Source organism: Triturus cristatus, chromosome 3_1, assembly GCF_964204655.1.
Source record: "Triturus cristatus chromosome 3_1, aTriCri1.1, whole genome shotgun sequence".
Classification (NCBI taxonomy): domain Eukaryota; kingdom Metazoa; phylum Chordata; class Amphibia; order Caudata; family Salamandridae; genus Triturus; species Triturus cristatus.
Genome location: NC_140583.1, coordinates 889,741,429 through 889,762,565, shown reverse-complemented (window position 1 = coordinate 889,762,565; position 21,137 = coordinate 889,741,429). Strand labels below are relative to the sequence as shown.

The 21,137-nt window shown below is 47.0% G+C and overlaps 1 protein-coding gene across 2 annotated transcripts in view; it reads right to left on the bottom strand.

The window, feature by feature from the left end:
• Positions 1-20,416, bottom strand: part of GALNT3 (polypeptide N-acetylgalactosaminyltransferase 3) — a 517,623-nt gene extending 497,207 nt beyond the window's left edge. Inside the window, exon 1 of one of the 2 annotated variants that reach the window (XM_085645397.1) lies at positions 20,287-20,416. The gene's annotated coding sequence lies outside the window, so the exon portion shown is untranslated. The remainder of the gene's footprint in view (positions 1-20,286) is intronic. The other variant, XM_085645398.1, reaches the window with a different exon arrangement.
• Positions 20,417-21,137: the final 721 nt, after the last annotated feature.

Below are 21,137 nucleotides of genomic sequence, written 5' to 3'. Positions count from 1 at the left end.
ATCTTTTACAAGTTGTTCCTTAATATTATTATCAGAGCTATTTGTACTATTTCCATTGGGTACATCCTTTTGATGAAGAGTCAAATTATCTAATGACAATAGCCCCTGTCTAGACGTACAACCTGAGATATTCTTTTTTTCTAATGAATCCGTTGTTTTTTCCGTACCTTGTACTCTTGCACCCGACAACTTTTTTACTTCGTCGACCATTGAGCTTACTATAGATGGTAAATCGGAAATTTTATCAATCAATTGCGTGCAGGTACATGTTATATACAGATTCTCTTTATCCGCTTGAACCTTTGTTATGAGGTTAGTTAATTGCAGGAGTTTTGTATCAATACCCACAACATGGGATGCTAATCTATTTAAGATATCTACTTGGACGTCCAATTTATCAGAATGGAAATTAAGCGCATTGGTGATAGAGTCCATGGTATATAAAAGACAATCCCATACGCCCCTCTCAGGACTAACCACTCTTTCTTTTGGATCACCTAGGTTTGATTTGTCTGTCTCCTCCAGTTTCATTGGCGAAGATATATCTTCTAGATTAAAATGGCCATTTAAATCTATGCTAGGTTGATCATTTATATTAATAATATTATCAGTACTACCCACACCTGGTTCCACCAGTGATTCATTAGTGGTAAAACAATTCTCCATACTTATACTTGACTGTTCCAGATTAAATAAACTGACATTACCACTTTTGTCCAAACAGCTATTTGGACTGAAAATTAAGTCCTCTAAAACTTCTGGGACCAATATCGGTTCAATAATATTTTCTTCACAACCCAAATTTACAATTCTACAATCTACTTCCGAATCGAACACAATAACATCTTCGACATTTTCTACCTGGTCAGCAATGGGGGCGCACATGTGAATCTGTGCCTGAACCTGCGCCCTTTGCTGGCCAGCTAAGGATGATGTCGCCTGGGACAAAGAGAACGGCACCATTCCCACTCCTACTCCTATCCCTTCATCAGTTGTATTCCTATCCTGACTACGTTGACTATCCATGATAATATTCAGATTTTCAGGTATCTTTAAACAGATCAAATCACAACTCTTTTCCCTCTTTTTACACAATGATAGCGGTGAGATTAAAGACACCTTACCATCACTAGTATCCCCGCTAAACTCACCCTTATCCTTTTCGGTGATATTACTTGTGTATTTGTCAGACTGGTTTTGATGGTACTTAAAAAAATAACTCCTTATAGATGATTGAGCCACATATGGAGATTTCATACAGATCCTACTATCCATACTACCCATAACCTTATTAACGGGCGCTGATAAGACCTTATCTTCAACTGGCTGACACAAACTTCCCTCTATAACTGCACTGCTATTTTCCTGCTTATCCAAATTTTCCCCATTTTGCTTATATTTCTCCGGTTGGGGTTGAACCACTAAAGATTCTTTAGCTATCTGACTTTGTGTAGGCTTTGTTATAGCCAAACGCTGGCGACCTGACCTCATCCTGATTCACTCTGTATTCACACTGTATTTAACTGTTTATAACCAAATCAAACTATCTTTTCTTAGTCAATTCCCTCTACCCACCAAACAAGCAAAAAAAAAAAAAAAAAAAAAAAGAATTTAACACTGACACAAACCCCTTATCAGACTCATGCACAATTAAAAATCTACTACTAATTAATTTCCGTCGATTTCCGTTGATTCCGGTAATTCAGCAAATTCTGCTATTTAAAAGTTTTTTTTTTTTTTTTTTTATCTGTTCAGTTCACTTTCCTCTTGCTTTTCCTCTCCAAAAGAGACTTCTCTCTGGTACGCCTCACTCTCTTCACTGCGCCTCTCCGCTTGTAAGAAAAGGGAGAAAAACTGCACTAACCTAGCCCACTAGCCAGGCATACCCTCCTTTGTCTTAAATAGGCAGGCAGGCAAGGCAAGGCAAAGCAAGAGGGAGGCCACCAATATGGGTGGACTCGAGCAGGCTCGAACAGGCTCGGTCAGGCACTGTCAGCTCAGCAGCGTAAGAGTTCAACCAGCTGAACAGGCGACGACGGCAACAGCAACGAATTCTCTTACTGCTCTCCGCTCTCTCCTCTCTCTCATCAAAGTCCTTACCTCTGTTATCAAAACAGCAGGCAGGAAGCACGGCGGCAATCTAACGCCGCCGAAAATGAGCTTGAACTGGGCAGGGTAAGGCGGGTCAAGCGGGTCCAGCAGATCAGGAGCACCTTCCACCTTATGCCTCCCGTCCCGTACGACCTCCACCTACCGCCAACAACCTTTCGCTGCTCAACTGTTCAGCTCTGCCACTGCTCTCAGCATTTAGCATTTAGCATTTAGCTGCAGCTCGCTCGCTGCACGCTGCACGCTGCTCCTCTCGCCACAGCCAACTGCCGTCGGATGCTAAACACGCTCTGGTCTGCTCCTGCTCCGCACCTGACTCCACTCCACTCCTGAGTCTGAGCGTGAATCGTTCGTCAATCACTGATTTAAGCAAGGGCGTTGGAGAAACTACATTTCTGGAAAGGACAACTTTGTGAAGAGCAGAGCCAAGGGCGTGGTTTGGCTCCAAGACCCAAAGCAGAAGCAGAGTCACCCAAAGATGTAAATCAAGCAACAAATGTCATGAAAAAACTAGACTTTAATTAGTTCAAACACAAAACATTCAAGAATACCGCTATGCCTTAATGACATTACCACTTGTTACCCAAAATGTTTGTTCATCATGTTCTCTATTTATATAGCTTATATTGTTAGTAGAACGTAAAACAAGACTACTTTGGTGTGGCCATGTCCAGCGCCAAGAACCATGATCCTCCTCCCATCCACCACAGCCCCAGGTACTATGCGGCCACTGATCTCCATGGCCTAAACACGGGACAACCTTAATGGCGCTGCACTAGAGCCTCCCCAGGTGCATTCTCCTGTGCTGCTTACCTCCTCTCCTGCTCGCCCTCCTCAACCAACACACATGTCCAAATCCTGCCCCATACCCCCACGCACAACACCCATGACAACTTGTCAAGACTCCTCCTCAACATTCCTAACTCGTCAGACATACCACTGAAGTCTGGGACCACCTGCCCCACCTCTCCCCAGACCTCCTTTTCCTCACCGAGACCTGCCTCAACTCCATGGATTATATTGGAATGGTGCACCACTGAGCTTCTTTCTCAAAGTACATATTATATGGACAAGAGTTCCTTATTTTGTTTCTCATTGACATTGAACTTCATTTGGGCTTAAACATAAAATCGGTCTAAGATCCAATTTGGGGTAGAGCGAATAGAAGTGAATCGAAACAGCGGTAACTTGCTTTATCTCCCCATGGTTTCATATGTAAGAATTAACGCTGCTACAGTTAAATACAGAACAGTTCCATGAAAGGGCTCAGGTGTGTAGGCCCATCATCTATACCTTAGCCACTTCTCTAAGACGTCCAGTCTCCGGTCCGTTTAGAATTCTTCTATTCTCGCCACCCCAAATTGGATTTTTGACCGATTTTACGTTTAAGCCCTGATGAAGTTCAATCTCAATTGAACGAAACGCGTGGGCTGGAGTTGTTGCATGACATTATTTGAAAAAAGGAGAAACAAAATAAGGAACTCTTGTCCGTATATTATGTACTTTGGGAAAGAAGCTCAGTGGTGCACCATTCTAATATAATCCATATTCTTGATCTGCGTTGCAGTTGCACCCAACGACAGCAGGTGCAGGATTTGTTGTGCACACTCCCATTGATCATTGTAAGACATTCCCACACAAAGAACGTAACAGTGAGATGCGGCTATCATAGTCCGCCGTCGCTTTGTCTTTTTGTTGTCTGCCTCAACTCTATGTTGGCCACCAACAAGGCAGTGGCTTTACCCCCAGGCTTCAAGATCGCAGGACAGTAGTAGCGGCCGGTATCTGGGCAAAGGGGTAGAGGATTGGGGAACCGGGGACGGACAGCAAAATAAAAAAAGAAAATAAATAAATAACTTGCATGTGTTACACGCTCCGATCTGGCTCTGTGCACTGCAGGCACAAGCTCCCAGAATCCCTTGCGGCCAATCCTGACACTGCATCAAAGCAGCGTCAGGACTCACCCTATCGCCATGGATTTTCCCTCCCAAGTAGACTGGGAACCTGTGCCTGCTCTCTCCAACCCAGCAATGCAGCTTGGGTTGGAAAGTGCTTCAGTGCACATGACTGTTTGGCCATCCTGAGATGGCTGACCAAACCGTCATGCACACCGATTACACTGATCCCCCGTCATCTGTGGCCCGCCCCCAAGCCTCGACTCCGACAGATAAAATAAAATGATAATAAACAACCGTTTATTATCCTTCTATTTTTTATTTTTTTGGTTGCTTGCGGTGGGTGGGGGGTGATGCTCGTCTGTCATATCGAGGAGCCACCTCTGCAGGACAGAACCTTCAAATCTGGAGGAGAACTAGACTTTACCTACAAAGAAATATTCACCGCTCCATCACATCTGCCAACTCCAACGACCAGCAGAAACACCTGGCTTTTAAGCTTATCATCTCTAGCAACACCACCCTGTTGCTGGAGATGTTGGGATGAGCCCTACTCTACCGACCTCACGATCCGAGCTCCAACCTCGGAAATTGTTTTTATTTTTATTGTTTTCAGTATAAAACTTAACGCATACAGCTCAAAAACACAATGTTGGCATGGAAAGATAGCATACAAATATATTTATACTCAAGGGCAGAATTCTGGTATACAGGGAGTATCCCGCGTATAATCCTATCATCAGTACATGCAGTGTCTCCTGTGGTTATGAATCATAACTCTACTAACCAATGCAATATTAGGGGGCCTTTTTGGTACATAAGAACTCGAGTAGTGTAAACCATCATCCGCCCATGGTGACTTCCATCGTCTATGTACCTGCCTCTGGCGACAATACCACCTCGGTGGTGTTCTGTCACTCTAATGTTGTCCAGTTAGTGTTACTGAACAAGTAAGTTTGTTAAGGACTCCAGTAATTCCTGGGATGACTTCTGGGGGGTAGCAATTCACTGTATGTATCGGCTTGAGTGTTACAATACAACATGTCTGTGTGCCACTCTGCTATTAGTGGAAGTGGGCCCCTCATCCATCGTAATCCCACCCTCCGCTTAGCAAGTAGGAGGCCTATAGCCACCAATGGGCGCAGGGTCTTATTTACTGAGAGGTCCCATCCCAGGAGTGCCATTTTAGGGTCAGGGTCTAGATCTGCACTAATAATCAATCCTAGCTACTTGAACACTTTTTCCCAGTAGGCGTAGACCCCTGGGCATTGCCAGGCTAAACGCCAGAATCCTGCTCCCTCCAGTCTACATCTATGACAACAGGAGGTCTCTGCTAGTCCGTAGCAGAACTGGCGATCAGGGGTACAATACACCCTGTGTAAAAATTTTACATGTATCAGTCAGGTGCTGGCGCAACAATAGAATATTCTTTGTCACTTAGGGGAGCACCCTGATCACGCTGCCACTCAAACCTTACCCTTAAAACTTCGGATTTGCACGTGTCCTGAAGGCTAACATAGAATTTTGTGATTAGCTTAGCAGGTTCCTCGACATTAATGAGTGTGGAAAGTGCCCCCATATTCTGTGGTTCCAGAAGATCATCCCCAATAAGGGCACGCCAGTTCTGCCCGGCCGGCTCTATCGTAATGAAATAAAACTGTGCCCCTCAATTGTTGGTCAGGTTGCTGTAATGACTCCCAGGTCGCTAGCACCCCATCTTTAAAAAAAAATCTCCCATTGTGTTTATCCCTATAGATTGTAATGCCTGCCTTGCTCCCACGTCTTGACCCAGTGGAAACCACATGCACCACTGTAACTGCATTTCTGGTGCATATAGAAAGGCTCCCGCCTGCATATGTAGTAGCGTATGCCATGCTTGTACAGTGACAGCAATGGAGTCAAAAACTCGTAATTTCCTGGATGCAGGTTGGTTAAGGGTCTGTGGAAGTGTGAGAGGATTCACTGCATTTCTTTCCATGTACCCGAAGGGCAGATCATGAGGCCCATGTATCCAATAGTGAGCAAATCCACTGTTGGCGGCCCTATAGTATTTCTCTAGATCAGGAGCTCCCAACCATCGTCATAGGATAGAGTAAGTGAATTCCATCGTATGTGGGGTTGTTTACCAGCCCATGCTAACCATATCAATTGTATGCGCCGACATTTGAACATGTGTTTTGGAAGCAATATAGGTATATTCTCAAATAAAAATAGGAATCGTGGTAGTACCACCATCTTCATGATAGAGATTCTCCCCATAAATGAGGGCGGAAGCTTTATCCACTTATCTACAATGTCTATAAGCCTCTGTGTGGCCTTGCCATAATTTTCCAGCAGGACTATCACGGGATCTGTGTGGTATTGGATGCCCAGGTATCGAACTGCCTCTTTGGTCGAGCACAAAGGGAACTCCATGGCCGGTTCCACTGTACAGGGGGGTGAGGGGAAATAGCATAGACATCCCAATTTATATGTAACCCAGAGTGACCACCAAATTGTACGACTTCATGTAATATTGGAGATAGGCGCATCTCCGGTTTACGTATATATAATAACGTGTCATATGCGTATGCTGAGATGTTCAGCGTGTACTCAAGGAAACTCAATCCTCTGTGTGCATGATACTCGCGGATTGTGCAGGCCAGGAGTTCCACAACAATCGCATACAATAGTGGGGATAGTGGGCAGCCCTGTGGCGTCCCCCGGGTGATGTTAAATGATTGAGATACTTAATTCCCGATCCGCACTCCGGCTGTGGGTGATGGATATAATACTAATACCAGACGGATATATATGTCTCCGACTCCTATTTTGCGTAAGACAGCAAATATGAAGACCCACTCGACCAAGTCGAAGGCTTTTTCAGCATCTAAGACTGCTGCCGCCTTAATTTCGGGGTTTAATCTCTGCACTATGCCAAACAGGGTCCTCAGATTCTGAGATAAATTGCGACTAGGGACAAACCCTGCCTGTTCTGGACAGATTATTCCTGGGAGCAATAAAGCTAGTCTAGACTAAGCTAGTCTTAAACTGTAAGATTTTAGCTTACAGTTTAGCGTCTACATTAGGCAGAGAGAGGGGCCTATATGATGAGCAATTGGCAGGTGATTTTCCAGGAATTAATAACGTGACGATAACTGCTTCACGCAAGGAGGGCGGCATAATGCCCTGCCTCTGCCATCTCCTCGTAAAGCGTCTTGAGATGGGGAATCAACAGGTTTTGAAATTCTTTATAGGAGGCAACAGTGAGCCTGTGTGATCCTGGAGCTTTCCCAGCCGCCATCCCCCTCAATGCTTCTCGTATTTCATCAGATGTTAACGGTGCCATAAGATGTTGCCTATGTTCCATCACTAGCCATGGAATTTTAATACACGAAAAATATTCCTCTCGCGCTTCAGTGCTTGAAGTGTTTTGAGAAGTGTATAACGTCTTATAGTATGTGTGGAAGTGGGCCGCTATGTCCCCTGGTGTGTGTAATGTGTTCCCTTCTTCGTCCCTCATGCCTACCATGGCGTCCAATTCTATCTTCTGCCTTAAGATCCCTGCAAGCGTGGCACCTGGTCTCTTACGCTCTCAGTAGCATCGTGCCGATGCATATTTACCTATATGTTTGATTTCGTTGTTGGCTGTGTCTAGGTGTTCTGCCAGTTTCTGTTTTAGGTCTGCGATGTTTTGTGTGTTTCCCCCCACTTCTATGACTCTTTCTAGGTGCCCTATTTCCCGTTCTAGCATGTCTAATCTACCTCGTATGGAAGGTAACACACCTGCATGGGTGGATATTACCACTCCTCTGATGAACACTTTAAATGTTTCCCGTATCGTGGTAAATGAGGTCACTGACCCAATATTGTAGGGGAAAAAGTTCTCTGTAGCTGTGGATAACCCTTCTTTAAAGACAGTGTCAATAAACTAATAAGGTTGGAAACGCCATGTGAATGGTGGGATGCTCGGTACCCCGTACCTCAAGGCTAGTTGAAAGGGGGAATGATCGGAGTATGTTCGCGCTAAATGTGTGCTTGCTGTGACTCTGGAACTCAGTTCCCCAGACAAGAGCCAGTAGTCTATTCGAGTGCGAGTGTCGTGCACTGAGGAGTAATGTGTATAGCCTCTCCCTTCAGGGGATTTATATCTCCAAATATCTATGACGGCATCTGACTGCAATATTTCTTGGATGGCTGTGGCGGCCGTCGCTGAACGTCTTGGTGGGCCCTGTGATCTTTCTACACTTGGATTTAGTATACATTTGAAATCTCCTGGAATCCCCTTCCACCGCACCAATTTAGTCACTAAGGAAGTATAAAATTGTGGGTTGTCATAATAGGGGCCTTATTGCCTACTAGGAGGAATTGCAAGTCCCCTCTTTTGCATATGGCTACCACAAATCTACCTTGTGTAACCTTGAGTACGCCTGTCATTTCCACCCCTGCCTTTTTATCTACCCAGATCAGTACCCCTCTAGCGTGCGATGTAAGATCGGCAGAGTAGCATACCCACTGTAATTTGCGATATACTGCCTCGCTACATTCAGGGACCAGATGTGTCTCTTGTAAAATGGCAATTGCCACAGAATGTCTTTTTAAATAGGTGCCCACCCTTCTGATCTTTCTGTTGTCATTTAAACTCCGGACTTTCCAGGTCATGAGCTGAAGAAGGACCTGTGTATTCTCACCCATCGTAGTCATTCGGTTTAGACAATTTCTGCCCTGCACCATATCCCTTGCCAATAATATATGCCATGTGTGATCTCCGCTGCAATTTTTGTACAATACTCTCAGCCAGTCTAATAAAACAACCTTTCCCTCCCACGCATCGAAAATCCCCAACTGTCGTGGCTATCTGGTCTCCCTACCCCCCTCATCTATCTAGAAAAACAAGCCCCAACCCAAAGACAAATAAGATGAAAGGTGTGATACACTTGGGGGCTGATGTGGCTATCTTCTCGAGCTCCCAATGCCACTCTGTTAGTTCTCATTATAGCATGAGTTTCTAAAACAACTGTCTCTCCGAGGTGTATCAAGTTGCAACCAATGCGCCTAATGCACCTGCAGTTATCCCGGTCAAGACGCTCCCGGGCATCAGCCAGAGTTCTTATACTTGTTCAGTCTGTACTCTGGCCCCTCAATAGGAACAGTCGGTGATCTCTAATGATGAATCAAAATGTACTCAGTACTTTGTCTATGAATTCTCTACATTACCATACTTCGCCTTTTCTTGGAGCTGCTCGGGTGGTCACTCTTCCTGTGTCTCGATCTTCCTGGGCCGTTGAAGAGCTCTCCGATTGCACAGGGGAGGGACTCGGCGATCCCTGATGTTTACGACGTAGTTCTGTCTCTTTAAGAAATTGTAGGACTGCCTTGGGATCGGTGAAAAATTGAACTTTACCATCAGTTTTGACCCTCAGTTTGGCGGGATATAGCATGCTGTACTCCAAATTCAGATCTTGAAGTTTCTTTTTTGCCTGAGTGAAGAGTCTTTGCGCCTCCTGCACCGTGAAGTCAACGAATAATGTTATTTCCATTCCTTCATGTCGAAGCTCCCCCAGTTCTCTGGCTTTACACAAGGCCGCATCACGGTCCCTATAATTAAGGAGCCTAGCTATTATTGGTCGGGGAGCCGTGCCTGGCTTAGGCGCCAAGGATCGGTGGGCACGTTCCACCACTAGTATCTCGGAGAAGGTGTCTCGACCCATTAGGTTGACAAGAAGTTTTCTGTGTATTGCACCATATTGCCAACATTGGTAGACTCTGGTACACCTAAAATACGAACGTTATTACGTTGAGATCTCGCTTCGAGATCTTCAGCTTTCACTTGCAGGGTTCACAGGATCTTGTCTCTCTCCCTATCTGTCTCCGCTTCTGCTCTGGTGATATCCTCCATGTCTGATATTCTTTGTTCCGCTGCGTCAAATCTGCCACCATGCTTGTCCAATCTTTCGGACAGCCTGCCCATTCGAAAAGACAGCGCATCTATTTTGCTGTCTATTTTTGATAGGCTCTGCTGGATGGTGCAGAACGCTTGCTTTATATCCACTTTAGGCCCGCAGTCAGGGTTGTCCGGAGTGGAATCTTGCTCCGGGGTCGCGGTCTCCTTGGATCTGAGGGTTTTCCGCAGATCAAGCTGCAGCTTAGGATGTAATCTGTCTGTCTTGCCCATGTTGCCAGTCTATGCACACTATGAACGTGTGATTAGCGTGCGTGAGTGGCGTCTGATAGAGCTTCCCAAACGGCCCCCGTGTCACCTGTGAACAGGATCTTGCACAGGCTGCAAATCCACAACGAGTTCACCCCTACTGGCTCCTTCCAGCAGTTATCGCAGGACGTTGAAAATCCCTGCAGTACTCCTGGCTGATTTTACTATAATATTGAGCTCTACTCAGAAAGTCCACAATGTACCTGTTTTTTGAGCTGGCTCCGCTTAAGCATCTCTCTGGGGAGGGACCTTCTGTCACTACTGGGCCCAAGCTGCAATCGAGAGACTGTGTGACCACAGCGCAAGCCAACAAAAATGATTGCCCCTCTTTGCAGTTCACCGGCGTACGGCTGTATTAGTGTCTTGCTGCAGCTGGCCCCCTCCGCAGACGCTCCCCCAAACCTCCACCTGAGTCAGAGACCGCTATGCGGCGGGGACGTCGCACCCAGCAACGTGTATAAGCAGGGTACCTGTCTGCTCTCAGGGGCCGTACAGTGTGCAGCCTCGCAGTGTATCCAGGCATGAGATGGCGCAGATTCTCCCAGGCCAGCCGCCAACCTCTGTTTGCAGTTCCGTGATCCCCAGGTCTGTTTAGGATGTATCGGCGTCCCTCTCTGGTGCCTTCACAGTCCTGGTCACCAGGTTCCCACGCCGTATCTCCGAGCACACCGCTCCGCTGTCTCGATCTACACCTGAGGCTTGGCGCAAGATCACGTAGCCCAGGGCTGCCTTGTACTGCGTTGCCCACAGTGCGTCACAGCCTCATCTTGTCATTTGGCTGCACCGATTTTGGCCGCAATTGTCTTTTCTAGCAGCGCTCAGCTTCCGATGCGTTTTCCATCCTCGGGTCTCTATTCCGTTTAGTTATTATGTATGATAATGACGAATTTTTGGTGGTGTTAGGGAGAGCTGCCTTAGGTAGCGGCCATCTTAGAATAAGGCAAGCTCCGCCCCCAACCTCAGAAACACTTCACAGACCTCATTGCCCTACTTGTATTCGACTAGAGCTCCTTCTTCCTCCGAGGTGACCTCAACTTTCACCGAGGACCTCACTGACCCGAACGCCAACAACCTCCTGGAAGGACCCGAACACACTGACTCACTCAACGAGTGAAGAACCCCACCCATGTTGCCAGACATCTCCTTGACCCTGTTTTCACCAACAACCCAACATCATGGTGGACAAGTCCAACCACCTCACCTGAACCAACCACTTCTTTGTCTGCTTTGCCTACACCTACCCTACTAATATCAAATCACAGGTAACAAAAACTCCAGATGTAACTGGAACAAGTTCCGCAAGGAAGCCTGGACCACAGAATTCCAAACCAGCTGCCCACCGCACCTAGACTATCTCCACCATCTATCACCAACTTCCAATCCAGGATCACCTCCTGTGCAGAAACCTGGCCCTACTCTCACCATCACCACTGCTTAGACTAGACCACAAGCCAGCTGGTATACTGAAGAACTACGACACTCCTAATGAAATTTCAAGCACCTCCCCCCCACTGCCAGCATCACAGCCATCAACCCTACTCAGAAGCTCTGCACCCAGCTTCTCTCACAACTTAAGCGATAACATCAGGGCTATTTACAAGTTTGCTTCCCAGCCGGACCTGCCCACCCTCGTTCTCCAACACTAAGTGATGAGCACTCAAGAAACTCCCCACTGGCCCATTATCATCACTATGGAAATCGCCCGCACCATGCTCTCCATCCACATGGGAACCTCCTCGGACCTGTGTCTGCATTTCATCCTCACCAAAGTACTCGACCCCGTGTGCCACCCTTACCTCAATACTCAACAACTCATGCACAACTGCCATTTTCCAAGATACATGGAAACACACCACCATACTTTCTTCACTGATGAAATCTTTAGTGGCCAGAAGACTGGCCAATTACTGACCAATCTCCTTGCTCCCCTATCTGGCTAAAATCCTGGAAAAAATTGTCAATAAAGGACTGGCTGATCAACTCAACAACAAACGCTTCCTGTACCCTTCACAATTTGGATTCAGGATTCTGGATCACAGCACTGACATCGCCCTCATCACCGCCACCAATGACAATTGCCTTATCATTTACAAAAGTGGCACTCATTCTTCCTGACCTCTCCATCACGTTCAACAGCATCTCTCTTCAAAACCTCATCCAACACTCCCACAAAAATGGCATACGCAGACCTACTCTCAGATGGATCAGTTCCTTCCTCACCGGATGTACTCAGTCGATCAGCCTAGATCCGTACACCTCTTCTGCCTCAAACTTGATCTGAGTCCCCCAAGAATCTTTGCACAGCCCTATGATCTTCACTTTCTACATGGAACTGCTCGACAACGACCTCCGCATCATCTTGTATACTGATTACACCCATATAATCCTCTCTCAAGACACCTCCAACACCCACATAAAATTCACCATCTGCGTGTCTCCAATTGGATGATATCCAATTGTCTGAAGCTCAGCTAATTAAGAATGAGGTGCAACTCTTCGGAAACAACACCTCACTCTTGCCCGAGGCTTGGTAGCTACCGCAACTAGCACAGACACACAACCTGTTGAACCAAGCCAGAAACTTAGGGATAGTAATTGACAAGCAAATCTTAATGTCCAGCCTGATCATCTGGGTCGCCTCCTCCTGCTTACACACCCTTATGTTCCTTAGAAAAATCTTCAGCTGGTTCCTGCTCAACACCCGAAGAACCGTCACAGAAGCCCTGAACTCCAACAAGCTGGACTAAGGAAACACACTCTACGTTCGGTCACCACATTCCTCACAAAGAGACTCCAGTTCATCGAAGACACAGTAGCCAGAATAACTCTTAAACTCCAACCCCGCACTCACATTTCCATGCATCTCAAAAACCTACACTAGCTCTCAGTTCACACAAAAACACTCTTTAAGCACTCAACACACACTTACAAAGCCCTGTAGAATACTGACCCTGCATATATTAACAGGAGCATAAGCTTCCATACACCAATCAGAAACCTCCGCTCTGCCTCAAGCTCACCCATGCCCCCCGCATCCGTAGAGCCGGCGGGTGAGTATTCCTTTACCTGGCTCTAAAAGCCTGGAACAACCTCCCCTGCACATCAGAGCCACCAGCTCATTACTAGAATTTCACAAGAAACTGTAAACCCAGCTTTTCCAATAGCCACCTGTCGGATCAGCTCTGTCCTTCTTTAGGTGCTAGGATTCCATACCGGTGGATATGCGGACGGCCAAATACACAACATAATATTAATTAACAGTATATAAATGAGGTTTTTTGTACAGCGCATATCCTGTACTGAATTATTTCAATTTGCTCCCAAACTGGGTGGTTAAGACAAATGATACATAGTGAAGTAAAGCGATGGGCCGAGGATCACAATTTGGTCAAGTGGGTATGCTTAGATTTGAGCCCAGGACTGTGTATTGTGCAGTTCAGAGACTGTAAGGTGACAACCTTCTCTCTTCCGTTGAACGTCAAAGGTCAGTGCTTTGTGTTCAGTTATTCAAATAACGTTAGTATATGGAGTTGAATAAAAACGCTTTTCACACCTTAAATAAAACTGACATCTTATACGTATGTGTAAATGTACATTGTCACAAGATTTAACGGTGTGCTTTTCCGTTAAGAATGTTCACACACACTGAAGATCAAACACGAGACAGAACATGCCTGTCTGAAATCATGCAACACTTCGCATTGAAGAGCTTTAACCCCTTCTGTGCCCATGACGAGCTGGACTCGTCATGGAGCACAGTCGCGCTGTGCCCATGACGAGTCCAGCTCGTCATGAGGCATTCCCTAGGGAATCCCTCTGATGCGGGCACCAGAGGGATTCCCTTTAAACCAAAATAGCCTCGGGAGCTGGGGAAGAGCTTCCCCAGCTCCCGAGGTCCCTCCCCCCTTTCACTGTAATGACGGTCCAACGTCATTACAGTTAAAGTGAAACTGAAATGAGCCAAGAGGCTCATTTCAGTTTCACTTTCTACGTGCTCAGGGGGCTATCTCAGCCAGTGGATTCCTGCTTAGGGATCGCCACAGGAGGGCGATCCCCAAGCAGGGATCCACCCACTAGACACCAGGGAGGGGGGAGCGGCCCCTTGGGCAAGGGCCTTTGCTCTCCCCAAATACCTTTGGTGCAATTTAGTCTTTTTGCCCTCCTGGGGGGCAGATGGGGGCATTAGCCCCCAATCTGCCCCCCCGGGGGGGGGGCAAAAAGCCCACTAGACCCCAGGGAATTTTTGTATCAATAAAAATAGGGGTGTGGGCTGCCATAAACGGGCATGCCTATGCCCCCACCCCACCCCCAAATTACTACAGTCTTTCTGCCCCCCCTGGGGGGCAGATGGGGCATTGGCCCCTAATCTGCCCCTTCGGGGGGGCAGAAAGCCCACTAACTACCAGGGATTCGTTTTTACTTTTTTTTAGGGTGGGGGCTGCCCGCAAGGGGCACGCCAATGTCCCCACCCACCCACCACCATTACAGCCTTTCTGATAATGGGGCATCATCCCCCAATCTGCCCCCCCGGGGGGACAGAAAGCCCACTAGACACCAGGGAATAAAAAATAAAAAAAAATAGAGGTGGGGGCTGCCCAAAACGGCCACGCCAATGCCCCCACCCTCCCTCCCCACAAAAATGACAGTCTTTCTGCCCCCCAGGAGGCAGATGGGATCTGTAGCCCCCAATCAGGCCCCCCCTGGGGGGCGCAGAAAGTCCACTAGAAACCATAGATTTTATTGTTTTATTAGTGTAGGGGTAGGGGCTCCCCAAAATGGGCATGACAATACCCCCACCCCACCCCCAGAGAAACTCCAGTCTTTCCGCCCCCCTGGGAGGGTAGTTGGCGGCAGCGGCCCCTGATCTGCCCCTGGGGGGGCAGAAAGCCCACTAGGCGCCAGCGAGTACGCAGGCTTTTTTATGCGTGGGGGCTGCCCAAAATGGTCATACCAATGCCCCCACCCCCACAAAAAATAGCCACAGTCTTTCTGCCCCTTTAGGGGCATATCGGGATGAAACCCCCTTCCCCGATTCCCCCCCAGGGCAGCAGAAAGCCCACTGGGCGCCGCCTTTTTTTTAGCAATGTGCATACCTGTGGATTTTGGGCCCTAGCGCAGTTGGCACGTAGGTAAACCTAGCAAACCTGTACATTTTTTAAATCTAGACACCGAGGAGAATCCAGGATGGGGTGACTTGACTGACTCTAACCAGGTTCTTTTACCCAGAATCCATTGCAAACCTAAAAATGTGTCCAAAATAACAAATTTTCCTCACATTTCTGTGGTGGAAAGTTCTGGAATCTGCGTGGGTCCACAAAATTCCATCCACCCCGCGTTCCCCTAAGTCTTCCGAGAAAAATGGTATCTCACTTGCGTGGGTAGGCCTAGTGTCCGCGTCAGGCAAGGGCCCAAAACCAACCGTAGTGTGCCTCAACAGGCAAGGGTCCTAAACGTAGTGCGCCTCACTACGTTTTGGGCCCTTGCCTGTCGCGGGTACTTGGGCCTCCCACACGAGTGAGGCACCATTTTTATCGGGAGACCCGGGGGAACGCTGGGTGGTAGGAAAGTCGTGTCAGCCCGGTGATGCCTCAACTTTCCCACACAAAAATGTGTGAAAAAGGTGATTTTTTTCAGCTACATTTGAGGTTTGCAGGGCATTCTGGGTAAGGAAACGTTGGGGGATCCACGCAAGCCATACCTCCCTGGAATCCCCCGGGTGTCTAGTTTTCAGAAAAGTGTGGGTTTGGTAGGTTCCTCTAGGTGGCCGCCGAGCACCGGGACAAAAACCCAGGTGACCCCCCTTGCAAAACCAGGTCGTTTTGAGGTAGGCAATTTTCATGTCGCCTCAATATGTTTTGGCCCTTGCCTGTCGCGGGTACTTGGGCCTCCCACACGAGTGAGGCACCGTTTTAATCGGGAGACCCGGGGGAACGCTGGGTGGTAGGATATTTGTGTCAGCCCGGTGATGCCTCAACTTTCCCACACAAAAATGTGTGAAAAAGGTGATTTTTTCAGCTAAATTGGAGGTTTGCAGGGCATTCTGGGTAAGGAAACGTTGGGGGATCCACGCAAGCCATACCTCCCTGGAATCCCCCGGGTGTCTAGTTTTCAGAAAAGTGTGGGTTTGGTAGGTTCCCCTAGGTGGCCGCCGAGCACCGGGCCAAAAACCCAGGTGACCCCCCTTGCAAAACCAGGTCGTTTTGAGGTAGGCAATTTTCATGTTGCCTCAATATGTTTTGGGCCCTTGCCTGTCGCGGGTACTTGGGCCTCCCACACGAGTGAGGCACCGTTTTTATCGGGAGACCCGGGGGAACGCTGGGTGGTAGGAAATTTGTGTCAGCCCAGTGATGCCTCAACTTTCCCACATAAAAATGTGTGAAAAAGGTGATTTTTTCAGCTAAATTTGAGGTTTGCAGGGCATTCTGGGTAAGGAAACGTTGGGGGATCCACGCAAGCCATACCTCCCTGGAATCCTCCGGGTGTCTAGTTTTCAGAAAAGTGTGGGTTTGGTAGGTTCCCCTAGGTGGCCGCCGAGCACCGGGACAAAAACCCAGGTGACCCCCCTTGCAAAACCAGGTCGTTTTGAGGTAGGCAATTTTCATGTCGCCTCAATATGTTTTGGCCCTTGCCTGTCGCGGGTACTTGGGCCTCCCACACGAGTGAGGCACCGTTTTAATCGGGAGACCCGGGGGAACGCTGGGTGGTAGGATATTTGTGTCAGCCCGGTGATGCCTCAACTTTCCCACACAAAAATGTGTGAAAAAGGTGATTTTTTCAGCTAAATTTGAGGTTTGCAGGGCATTCTGGGTAAGGAAACGCTGGGGGATCCACGCAAGCCATACCTCCCTGGAATCCCCCGGGTGTCTAGTTTTCAGAAAAGTGTGGGTTTGGTAGGTTCCCCTAGGTGGCCGCCGAGCACTGGGACAAAAACCCAGGTGACCCCCCTTGCAAAACCAGGTCGTTTTGAGGTAGGCAATTTTCATGTCGCCTCAATATGTTTTGGCCCTTGCCTGTCGCGGGTACTTGGGCCTCCCACACGAGTGAGGCACCGTTTTTATCGGGAGACCCGGGGGAACGCTGGGTGGTAGGATATTTGTGTCAGCCCGGTGATGCCTCAACTTTCCCACACTAAAATGTGTGAAAAAGGTGATTTTTTTCAGCTAAATTTGAGGTTTGCAGGGCATTCTGGGTAAGGAAACGTTGGGGGATCCACGCAAGCCATACCTCCCTGGAATCCCCCGGTTGTCTAGTTTTCAGAAATATGTGGGTTTGGTAGGTTCCCCTAAGTGGCCGCCGAGCACCGGGCCAAAAACCCAGGTGACCCCCCTTGCAAAACCAGGTCGTTTTGAGGTAGGCAATTTTCACGTCGCCTCACTGCGTTTTGGGCCCTTGCCTGTCGCGGGTACTTGGGCCTCCCACACAAGTGAGGCACCATTTTTACCGGGAGACCCGGGGGGGACGCTGGGTGGTGGGAAATTTGAGTGAGCCCGGTGATGCCACAACTTTCCCACACAAAAATGTGTGAAAAATGTGATTTTTTTCAGCTAAAATTGAGGTTTGCAGGGGATTCTGGGTAAGGAAACGTTGGGGGATCCACCAAAGCCATGCCTCCCTGGAAGCACACGGGTGTCTAGTTTTCAAAAATGTATAGGTTTGCTAGGTTTCCCAAGGTGCCCGCAGAGCTAGGGTTCAAAAACTACAGCTAGACATTTTGCCAAAAAAGGGTCATTTTTCACTGTGAAATTGAGGTGTGACCACGTTGCGTTTTGCGCCGTTTCTTGTCGCAGGCACTAGGCCGACCCACACAAGTGAGGTACCGTTTTTCTCGTAAGACTTTGGGGAACACGGGGTGGGTGGAAATTTGTGGATCCACGCAGATTCTGGAACTTTCCACCACAGAAATGTGGGGAAAATGTGTTTTTTTTGGTCAATTTTTTAGGTTTGCAAGGGATTCTGGGTAACAGACCCTGGTGGGAGGCAGTCAAGTCACCCCAACCTGCATTCCCCTGGGTGTCTAGTTTTCAAAAATGTATAGGTTTGCTAGGTTTCCCAAGGTGCCCGCAGAGCTAGGGTTCAAAAACTACAGCTAGACATTTTGCCAAAAAAGGGTCATTTTTCACTGCGAAATTGAGGTGTGACCACGTTGCGTTTTGCGCCGTTTCCTGTCGCAGGCACTATGCCTACCCACACAAGTGAGGTACCATTTTTATCGGGAGACTTAGGGTAATTCAGATTTGTAAAGGAACTGTTATTATCTATTGACTTTCGATGCATTTCTGCCTTCCAAATGAAAGATATTGTGTAAAAAAGAAGTAATTCTAAAAAATGCCTGATAATTCTCATGCTAGTATGAGTATTCCCAATTTCAGAAATGTGCAAATATCTACTGTTTCTAAACTCTATATTTTGTTCCCATTTCATAAATACATAGGTGTCTTTCATACCGATTTTTCCATGTACACATTTTTACAGAATAATTACTATATACCCGGTACATAATAAAAAACCATTGCAAGTTGCTGCTCAGTTTTTGGCTCTGGGTTCGTCGGGTTCTTGGTGAACCTACAAGTCCTATATATCCCCACAACCAGTAATGTCCAGCGGATGTAATGGTATATTGCTTTCAAAGAGCTGTCAAAATTAGAAGAAGTTACAGGTGAAAACGTTGACACAAAAGGCTGTTTTTTTCAACTAATTTTCAATTTATCCTATATTTAACTGTTAGTTTCTATAAAAAAAAACCTTGATGGATCTACACAAATGACCCCTTGCTGAACTCAGAATTTTGTCTTCTTCTCGAAAATGTATAGCTTTCCAGGATCCATTATTGCTTTTGTACCCATTTCTGCCATTAACTGGAAGGAGGTCAAAAGCACAAAAAATAGCAAAATTAGGCTATGTCCCAGAAAAATGCCAAAACTGTGTAAAAAATGTTGGGCTTCTGACAAAAGTCTGGTATCCCCGAAAAGCTGGGAAAATGGTGATTTCAACCCCACAAACCCTTTTTTGATAACATTTGCAGGGAAAAAACCAGATGCTTTCATTTGCAGACCGTTTTTCCCATTTTTCCGAAAAAAAAAAATGTTGCTGTGTTTTGGCTCATTTCTGTGACCCCTCTAGGAGCATCCACAAACCCTGAGTACCTTTAGAATCCCCATGATGTTGGAAGAAAAGGACACAAATTTGGCGTGGATACCTTATGTGGTCAAAATGTTACAGGGGCCTCAGCGCGCACTACCCCAAATAGCCAAAAAAGGGCGTGGCACAGGAGGGGAAAAGGCCTGGCAGCGAAGGGGTTAAGACAAGAAGCACACTTTGTTGGGTCTCTGCTTTTGCTAATTATTTAATTGCAGTCTATTGAGGTACTGAGCCTGTCCTAAACATCTGTCGTTTTCTCAAGTCGGGAAGTCAACATTAACATAAAATAGCCTTCTTGAACTCTGCTGGCTCACCTGCCTTGCAAACCCAGCCACTTTAGATGAGGCTCGACACCTCAATGACCGTAATTAAATAATGAACAAAACAGAGCGGTGATGGACCCCGTCAGCGCTTCCTCTTCAGGTTACAGGCTTCAAGGAGATTATGATGATGTGCGGCACGGATTCAGAAAGATGTGCGTTCTGCCACTGTTTAATGATCTTCTGTTTCCACTTAGAAGTTTTTAAAGGGGGGGGGGGGGGGGGGGGTTAAAATGTTGCCCCCTGCGGCCTCCCATACCAAAAGCTGAGGGGTGGGGGGGGAGCGGACAACTCATTCCCGCTGTCATTTACGTTCCTACAGTCAAGCCCGAAAATTCTTAGGTAAACGCACGGAACATAAAAAATACGCTCAATACGGCTTTCCAAATGGAAGTTTTACTAACAAACTAAACTAGTTAAACAAACCTGTCACCGGTAACACCGGAGTCTTAACTACAGCATTAAATTAAGGTCAAATCACTGTGCAAATTCTTGCATTTTTTTTAGAGCGCAGAAAATGTTCAAGAACGACATGCTAGTATTTACAACTCTTTAAACAAGTCAGGCCATGCTTGACTTCACATGTGTACAACTCCCCGCCTCTAGGCGTAAAAGAAAAGTAGAAAACACGTACCTTTCAGAGCTAGCCAACAATACACGTCGTCTTCCGGTTCGTCTTTTCAAACCCCTCGCTTATCGGTTCCTTGTCGATACCGAGGGCAGCGACAGTTTGTGAGGGAAGTTTCATGTTTTTAGTGTTCTCCCTCTGTCGCCAGCATGTGGAAACGCGAGGTCAGATCGCAGAAGCAATACTTTTCGGATTTCCTTCGCTTATAATGAAGAAAGTGGAGCCGCGAAGCTCCAGCTGAGATTCCCTGCAGGACAGACTTCCATCCACACACAAGTCCTAATCTTGTCGGACTGCTGTGGCGGTAAATGAAACGCATGACAAACACTGCTTCTCCCAGGGTCCTTCCCAGCGAACAGCCGGCGTCACTTCTGAGTGTAGCCACTGAAGCTCATTACCGCCGGCGCAGCAGCCTGCAGCTGACTGCCACCGAAAGTGCTTCCAGCCGCAAGGCCAAGATTATTACTATACCTGGCATTTAAAAGTGATAATTATCCTTCCTGTCTAAAGCAGGCACCACTACACATGTTAAACTTTAGATTATCAAATACATTTGAAACAGTTAAAAAAAAATGACAGACAGAAAAATAAAAATAAACATTTTTAAACTGCTGTACAGCTGATAAAGGAACAGAATAGTGGCCTTATTGTACAATTTCAGGATACGTTTCATCAGTCCAGGGTTCTCAAGTTTCCCAGATCTATGCTTGAGTAGCTTTAACAGCCTTGGATTTTGCTTTACAATCTGGCCTTTGTAGTTAATTTTATTTCATTATAAATACAGAGCTGCAAGTCACAGAATGCAGAAAAAAACAGAGACAATGAGCTATTAACGAATGGAACGGAAAACTTGATTT